Source organism: Gekko japonicus, unplaced genomic scaffold (assembly GCF_001447785.1).
Source record: "Gekko japonicus isolate JY-2015 unplaced genomic scaffold, Gekko_japonicus_V1.1 scaffold425, whole genome shotgun sequence".
In the NCBI taxonomy this organism is placed as follows: Eukaryota; Metazoa; Chordata; class Lepidosauria; order Squamata; family Gekkonidae; genus Gekko; species Gekko japonicus.
The window spans coordinates 518,877-528,360 of record NW_015176464.1 but is presented as its reverse complement, the minus strand read 5'-3'; positions in this window follow the sequence as shown (position 1 = coordinate 528,360).

Sequence of the window (9,484 nt, the reverse complement as noted above, 5' to 3'; positions counted from 1 at the left end):
ACCGCAGGAGCGATCAGACGTCAGAAAAGTGCAGCTGGAACCGGAGAATCAGGAAAACACCACTTGGGGACCTGGCATCAAAATACTCTGGGTTAAAGCAGTTTCGAGCCGGAAAGCAATGGCTGGGGACGGGAGGCAGATGTTGACTGTGTGATCGCACAGAAAAAAATCAGTTTCTGAGGCAGGCCGAAAGCGGACTAAATGGCCCGTCTGAACGCACCTTATGTGATCCTTTTGGAGAGCCAGTTTGGTGTAGTGGTTAAGTGCGCGGACTCTAATCTGGGAGAACCGGGTTTGATTCCCCACTCCACTTGCACCTGCTGGATGACCTTGGGCAAGCCATAGTACTGTCAGAGCTGTCCTTGAAAGAGCAGTTTCTGTCAAGAGCTTTCTCAGCCCCACCTACCTCACAGGGTGTCTGTTGTGGGGAGGGGGAGGGGCAAGAGTTTGTAAGCCGCTCTGAGACACCTTTGGGTAGTGAAGGGAGGGGTATACATCCAATCTCTCCTCTTCTTCTCTTAGCTCAAGAGGCTGAGGATTGAAGGTGGCCCCTTCTGCATGCAACATGGATCCTCTGTCACTTAGCCACAGCCACTTAATTGTTTGGAATAACCATGGGGGTTGTTACTATGCTTTTCAGTTTTGCATGGAAGCCCCATAAACCAGGTCTTTTTAACCCAGTCTGCACACTTGTTTTGCTTTCTCTGTGTAATATCATTAAAAAGTATGCAAGCTTTTCAGTCCTCTAGAACTTCTCGTCAGGTTGGATGTTCAGTGCAAAAAAATCCAAAAAGGGTGGGGCATCATTGTTTCAAGGCTCATTGCTAAGTCTAAAGTTGGCAGTTGTAGTCTTGAAATGGAAAACAGGATGTGAAGCACATTAAAATAGGCCTGTTTAGATGGTGGTGTGTATAAAACAGGTAATCAACTTGCACCATATTTCTGGGACAAAGGAGAGGGAGAAAAAAAACCTATTCTTCCTTTGTGAGTATGAAAGGCAGCAGTTAGTCAGAAGTCTCTGACAGTCTAGGAAGCACTGGCCCTGGAATATCTCACTGCTGGAGAAGTGGAGAACATGTAATAATAGGGTGGCTTGCCCACTTTCAAGTTACACAGAACTACTAACACATTGCTACATTTCCACATCTCTTAACTGGACCATTAGCTCCTCCGTTCCAGGGACATCAAAGCTAGAGAGATTGAGGAGCAGTTAGAAATGTGTTAGAAATCTCCTGCCAACCTAGCAGTTCGAAAGCAAGAAATTGCAAGTAGATAAATAGGGACCACTTCAGTGGGAAGGTAACAGCGTTCCGTGCGCCTTGGTGTTTAGTCATGCTGGCCACATGACCATGGAAACGTCTTCGGACAGCGCTGGCTCTTCGGCTTTGAAACGGAGATGAGCACCGCAACCCTAGAGTCAGACTCGACTGGCTTTCGAGCAAGGGAACCTTTACCTTTACCTATCTTCTGCTTAAGGGGTCTGCAACCTAGGCCCATTCTGCATCTAGCATTCGCTCCACTGTTTTACCAAACCCACAATGGGACAGAAAAAGATGCAGCTCAAAATTACATTAAAATACCCCAGGCCAACACCATACTGACTGCAGTCATCCCTGAACAGCCATAAAACGGCCATAAATATATGCAGACAGTACCATAAAACCGAGAGATCAAAGGAAGTGAAACTGACATGCAGTTTGGAGGCTACCATAAAATCGGACAATCAAAGAAAGTGAAAGTGGCATGCAATGTAAAGGGGAATTTCTGTTCCATTAAGGGTTTTGTAAAACAGCGGAGCAAATGCTAGATGCAGAATGGGCTTAGTACAGAAACAAACGTGGCTCTTTTAAAAAGAAGACAAAATCCTTAAATTGGGATATAATGGAGGGGTAGCTGAGGTGCTGGAATAACCAGTATGTGCAGGGAATGGGAAGCAAAGATTTTTATTGGCTTTTTAGAGATGCTTTACAAGAAAGGAAATTATACAGTAAACAGTTGCTAGTACAAGTATGAGCCATGCACAGATTTATGTCAGCACAATAAAACAATCACATATATTTATGACTTACTGTGAGACCTCCTGTGTGCTGCTTCCTAATAAAGAACTCACGCAACACCTGGGATGCAGAAAAGTTATGGACTATTAATCAAAACCTCAGTTCAGCCATGTTAAGGTGCATATTTTCAGTTATGCAAATAGGCTGCTTTATGCTGGCTTTTTGTCGATCTCCTGCTCTGAATGTTGACGTAGTTTGGCTCTCTGATTGCACCAGGTTGCAGATGCCTGTTCTACAGGGATTGCTTCCTGTGAGAAGGAATGATATGACAGATTTCTAATCTTCCAGATGTTCCAAATCAATCTTTTTCTCTTTCTTAGAGACCACAACACTAGCTAGAGTGCATTTCCTGGATGGAACTGCCAGAAAAGCAGAGAGGTTGCAATTTCAAACTTCCGGCTTGTCTGAAGTTGGAATGTATCTGCCTCTCTAAGCCAGACAGCAAAATTTGGCAGCTGGCTTTCCAAATGACCTGCTTCTCAGGGTCTCCTATGCATATGATATCTCATTCTTCAGAGGCAGCAAAATTATATACTGTCAGTGTGCTTGAGCCACTCTCCTGGGTCAACCACAACACTGCAGCATACCACAATCTCATCCCTGAAACATGATCTATATCTCCTTCCCAGAAGCAACAAAATAGGATAGCCGGCCTTCAGGAAGGCCACAGGATCTACTATTTGTAATTACCACATTCTTCCCCACAGAGGAAGCAAAATATATGTTGCGTCAGTGCTTCTCTATGGTGCTCTCAAACTGCAACATGTTGGGACATTATTCATGAAGTGCTCTTTGGTACATTTACAGCAAAATAGTGGGGGGGGGTGTTTAAGCTCTCTTGTCCTCTATCTGTATGCTGTCACCTTTTTCACTAAAGAGGTAGTAAATTATATGCGGTGTGTTTATGCCATGCTCTTAATGATTGAGGAACATCTGCGCATCAGGATCTTGAACATTAGGGTGGGATGACAGCACATCTGCTTCTACTCCCAGCTGTAAGTAGAGATATATTAGGGGAAATAACAGTAAAAAATTTTACTTGACGATAACAAGGAAGTGACAGGAAAACTTGTACGTCATCCCTAGCAATGGATAGCCAGTTGGGTTGGGGAGCCTATGAGGGTGGTGCGTGAAAAATGTCTCATCAGGCAATGTCCTCCTCACACTCCTGTCCATCATAATGATGGACTTTAGTAATATACGACAAACAGAATAGGAGGAAAATGCCAAGGTGTCTGCATGACAGGAAAGAAATTAAGGACTACATGAGATGTCAGGACAAAAATAGCCTCAAAACAGCTTGGTACGGAAGGAAATTCATTCCTTGCAATCAGGTATTAAAACAAGAACCCTTTATCCTTTTACAGGGCCATCCATCATTGACCATCACTACTCTTACCCTATCAGTGGACATCACTGGCTGGTCCTATCAATCTCACTCTTCCTTGGATTCTGAGGGGTCCATCTCAATAGCCTGTCCTGTCACGGATCAGTCCCATCCCGTCACTTGCCATCATGATTATGTCACCAAGGCATCTCTGCATCTCTGTCACTTTTGACCCCACTGTATCACATTAATAGGATGAATCCAATCAGCTTTTCTGCCGGGATCTTCTTTGACCACCCAGAAATACTATGCTGGGAATCAAAAGTCATATGACACAGGGTCTGTACTAGGAGGGAAATCTGGCAAGCTAGAGTGAAAAGGTTGGTGAGATGCTTTCTATGGGGCATCATGTGAAGCTTAACAGCATTTTTTTTCTTATTTAGATCACCAGGTTTTAGTCCCAGATCTTGTTTTCAGTTACAAGATTCAGCCCTGACCTGACCTGGATAGCCCAGAGAAGACCGATCTCATCAGAAGCTAAGCAGGGCCGACTCCGGCAAGGACATGGAAGGGCAACCTCCAAGGAATATCAGGGCTGGGACACAGAGATAGGTAATATCAAGCCACCTCTCAGAAACGTCCTAGCTCCACTAGGGGTCGCCAGAAATCACAATGACTTCCAGGCTCGCAAGCGCTCTTGCGCGCGCACACACAAAATACTCACCAAAAAAAAAAGATTGTCCTAAAATGTGAAATTCTTATCAGGAAGAAAAGCCTTTCCCATCTCACTGAGTTATCACAGCCAACCCACCTCTGGATTCAACAGAACAGAGCTTTGGGGAAAAAAGATATGATTTCTGACCCTGCCAGGTCACCTCCATTGAAAATCAGTGTGTGTAAAGCAGCATTGAGAGGAATTAAAATTTTGTTGACATCGTTAACATCTGTATATTCCAACTCACACTCGTCAGATGTGCACAGTAATCAGCTACAAAAGAAGCATGATATATTTACACATGTGAACAAGCCAAAAGAAAATCCATAAAGATGGTCTTTCCTCATACCAATTTATTAACATGATGGGTTACTTTATTATACATCCTTCAGAATTTCGACAAGGTACCTGTGTAAGATTTTGGATATACTGAAAGGTATTACATTTTCCCATCACGGGGCACTAGGGTCGCGAACTGCCAAACTACAGACTTTCCAGTCTGCAGCTCACTGTCTTAACCTCTCATGGCCCCAGCTCCTGCCAGCCTAGCAGTCTGAAAGCAAGAAATTGCAAGTAGATAAATAGGTCCCGCTTCGGTGGGAAGGTAACAGCATTCCGTGCACCCCAACGTTTAGTCATGCCAGCCACATGACCATGTCTTCGTCTTCAGACAACGCTGGCTCTTCCAGCTTGGAAACGGAGATGAGCACCACCCCCTAGAGTCAGATTTGACTGGCTTTCAAGCAAGGGAAACCTTTACCTTTACCTATTACATTTTTAGTTGATTGATCTGTTGACATGAATCAAGAAAAAAAAGAAGAGGAAGAGGAGATTGGAGATTCACTCAGAGCATCTTACAATCTCCTTTCCCTTCCCCTCCCCACAACAGACACCCTGTGAGGTAGGTGGGGCCATAGAACTCTTTCAAGAACTGCTCTTGAGAGAACAGCTCTGAGAGAACTGTGGCTTGCCCAAGCTCACCCAGCAGCTGCATGTGGAGGTGTGAGGAATCAAACCCGGTTCTCCCAGATTAGTCCTCTTAACCAACCACTACACCCAGCTTCAATTAGTCTGACAGAAACTGCAGGCTTTGTAGAACTGTGAAGTATTGTAGAAATCAAAAGGCGAACACAGATAAAATTTTACAGATTCCTAATCTCCAAGGTTAGAAATCTCTAATTTTTTTCTATGGATAATCCTTGTATAAGCACTCCCCCACATGGTGAAAGACAGAATCAAGAATTACAGATATTAAACAGTAGCGAAAATAAACTGGAGTCTTACACTTAAAGATTAATTCCACCCCCCCAGTGTAAGTTTGTGTGGCCTACATCTGACTTCTTTAGTGGATCATCACTATGCAGTCATTTTCTGTAGGGATATGAAAAAAGCAGGGTGAGGGAGTCATTAAATGCAGGAAGAACAAGTTAAAATGTAGCTATGTCAAAATCAAATCTAATCGAGTAAGATATGCAGGTAATTAATACAAAACTCCTCTAATGAGAAAACATTGCAGGTAACCATGTTGGACCATGATAAACATCCCCCCTCTCCCCAACAAATAAGCCAGCTTTCTTTTAGGATCAACCACATTGTCATCAAGTAGTGAGCAAGATTTGAGTATCCTCTTCATCTGGGTGGATGTTCTATAGAAAATGGGGGAAGGGAGATAATGTCAAAGTATGATAAAAAGCCCAAACTCTGCAATGTGTAACTTTGCTGAAATGAGGACCAAGAGGTATTGCAGATTTACAGTCCATTGAAGCCAAGGAGTTTAGAAAGGTACAACTTTGTTCAGGATTCCTCAATTAATTACATAAGATAGTGCTGGTTGCAAAGCATTTAAGGATACATCGCAGAACTGTGACAGAGAAGCAAAAATACTCTGATTAATGGATGGCTTCTGTATTTTTAAAAGCACAGTGACTATTTGCTTGTGTATCCCAGTTGTACCTGGCTGTGTCTTGAAATCTATTTTGAATTCATCTCATCACAGTTAAAAAGGTTTCCCCCCCCCAAAAAACAGGCTATTAAGTATTTTTAATAGAAAATGTCAAACCCAAATCCATTTCTGCACTGCAGTTTCAGACAGCATGACTTGAAAGGCAGACAAATTAAGTAAATAAAATTTCTGAAAGAAGAGAGTGATGGTTTTAGCTCTTCATTTAGTCCACAAGATGGCTCCCTTCCTTGAACAAGCCGGTCAGGTCACATGGATCCATGCTGCAGTAAGCTGGAGGCTAGGCTGTTGTGATGCACTCTACATGGGTCTACCCTCAGAGACAATCTAAAAACTCCAGTTAGCACAGTATGTTGCAGCTTGATTACTATTGAGAGCTAGGCCCAATAATAATTTATTAATAACCATTGTATGGTGTCAAGAATCCCCATCCCACGGGATTCTTGGTACAGGCCGGCAGAACACAAAATTACAAAAACCCTGGGGTGTGCTTCCACACACTCACCAGTTCTGGTACCTGCCACCAGCCCCTTGGACTGCCCACACAGTCAGAAACTAAGGGCCAAGCTTCCAACCTTACTGGGATTAATCAAGAAAGTCAGCCCTGCAAAGTAGGCCACTTGCAGAATGAGTTTCTACAACAACCTGGTAAATGGGCCAGTTTGGTGTAGAGAGCCAGTTTGGTGTAGTGGTTAAGTGTGCGGACTCTAATCTGGGAGAACTGGGAACCTCCACTTGCACCTGCTGATGTGACCTTGGGTCAGTCACAAGCTCTGGCACAGCTGTTCCTGAAAGAGCAGTTTGTGTCAGAGTTCTCTCAGCCCCACCCACCTCACAGGGGTGTCTGTTGTGGGGAGGGGAAGGGAAAGGAGTTTGTAAGCCGCTCTGAGACTCCAAGTGAAGGGCGGGGTATAAATCCAATCTCTTCTCTTCTTCTTCTTCTTCTTAAGGTCTAAGGTACTGGAATAGGATTGAAGCGCCTGAAGCACAGAACACACCAAGTATGATTAAAGGATTTTTATTAGTGTGTGCAAGAATATTTCAAAAGAACATAGCAGTGAGAACTAAAACAAAGAAGCTACATTTAAGAGACTTTACACAGTATATGACATTTATTCAAAGTTACCAGATGTTAACCTTCTGAGATGAAGTCAGACAGCAATCCATGCCTCTCTGTCCAGAGAGCATTTTGCCAGGCAAGAGCCTGGTCCATTCTGAGGTTAGCTCATCGTACCTCCTGATAGATAAGGCTAGCTACGAACAAAAACCAGGAAAACTAACTTTCTAAGGCCTAAGATCTGAGTGGGCTTGGGCCCAATAGCCTAGCCAAAAATCAGACCACTGAAGTTATATTGACATGAGCCTGCTACTAGCAGATGACCCAGAAGGGGGTCACTTTATGGTGGGATGGAAGGTTATTTGGAGTCTAACCCATCCCTCCATGTAGTGTGCATCACAGCACCCACTGAAGAACTGTGGTGAAACAGAGATGCAATGGCTCCATAGTCCTGTACTGGTAAACAAATGGTTTGTCTCTGCACCTGAATTGTTATCCAGAGGTCACAAGATCAGTTTCCCAACCCTTCAGTACCAATGTTACTCCAGCCAGCTTACATCTAAGAAGCTGAATTGCTGCCTTCAGTCTCTAGGAGAATTTAGCTAAATGGCCGGCCTCAGTGAGAGGGGGCGTATTTAGTGAAGTCTACAACCTATGTCTACGAGGATCTTTCCCTTTAAGAGAGCTCTCAATAACTAGTCCATAGGTTTAACCAAAAGGATTGTTTTTATTAAAAGAAGACATTTTAATAAAATGCACCCATACAGAAATAAAACATGTTAAAACATACACATAAGTACCGGAAATATAGAGGTGAGCAGGAATAATAAGAGGCTGTTGGGAGTTATAATTACCTATCCAGATGTGTAGAAGTCCACCGAACAGAGGCTGTGAAGATGGAAGGAGCCCAAATGAATTTGGGGATGCCCTGTCAGCAGGCGCCCAGGACAGACACACAGCAATGGAGACACACAGCAATGGAGCTGTGGCTGCCTAGTTATAGAAAAAATGGGACCTGAGGGCATACTAATGTGACTGCCCTGTGAAACAAAGAATTGATGAGATTACCTAAAAGGTAAAACCATGAGTTTTGGAATGTTGAATAGGGTTCCAGAAAGGAGAGGACTTTTGTTCAGCTAAAGAAGGCAGAGGAAGTGGAAGGTGATAGTGGCAGCCATTTTTGGTGTCTTAAATAAATGGCAGCCTAAAACAACCTGCCTCAGATCTGGTCTTGAGAATGTATTACCCCACACAGCATGACAGTGATGGCTGAGGACATGCTAGTGTTTCCCACAGCAAACATTGGATGCGAGTGCTGCCAAACCCGTGTCTTTAGATGATTATGGGCATCACCTGGAAACCTGGCTTGGGCTGGGTCAGCCCATTATATCAACATGGGTGCCAATCAACCGCAAATTACTGCTCGGTGGAAAACACCAGTGATGTACTCACAGCAATAAGGTCCACTGTGCAAAGCGTGCACCAATCCTCAGTGTTACACCATGTAATGCACAGCCTGCCATTTTAATGTTTTTTGGGGTTTCCCCCCCAGTGTTTGCAGACTGAGAACCCAGCTGTGCCACCTTGAACTCCGTACTAAGTATTTTGAATTTTGGCTTGTTTTTATGGATTAGTTATCTTTAACACCATCTAGACATTAATAACAAATCATAGAATACGGTAAGTAGTGTAAAACCTTAAGTAGTGTGTGAGCTTGTTGCAGTTAGGATAGGGCTTTGACAGGAATATTTGTTCTGACAATAGAGAGATTACAAGCATGTCCCGGCTTTCACCTGTGAAATACTGCCAAGTCTGTCAGAGGTAATCCTGACCTGGATGGCCCAGGCTAGCCTGATCCCATCAGATCTCAGAAGTTAAGCAGGGCTGGTCCTGGTTAGTACTTGTAATGGGAGACCAGACCACCAAGGAAGTCCAGGGTCATGGCGCAGAGGCAGGCAATGGCAAACCACCTCTGAATGTCTCTTGCCTTGAAAAACCTATGAGGGATCACTATAAGTCAGCTGTGACTTTACAGCATTTTACACATGTAAGAGGTGAGTGGCACCCAAGACCATTTCAAATAGCATTACATTCTACTATTCATTGCATTACATTACAATCACTATATTTCAATCTACTATTCCAAATAAATAGTAACAGTAGATTGGAATAGTAATTGTAATGCAGTGAATAGTAGAATGTAATGTAATTTGGAATTGGAATATATTTCTCTGGTCTGGTGACAGAAGAGACATAACACTGCACAGCAAATCACTCCACCTTAAAGAAAGGGGTGGCGTTAGTTACTTCTAAGCATGAGAAGAGACGGTTGGAGTGTAACAACAGGGTCTCAGTTAATTATTCTCAG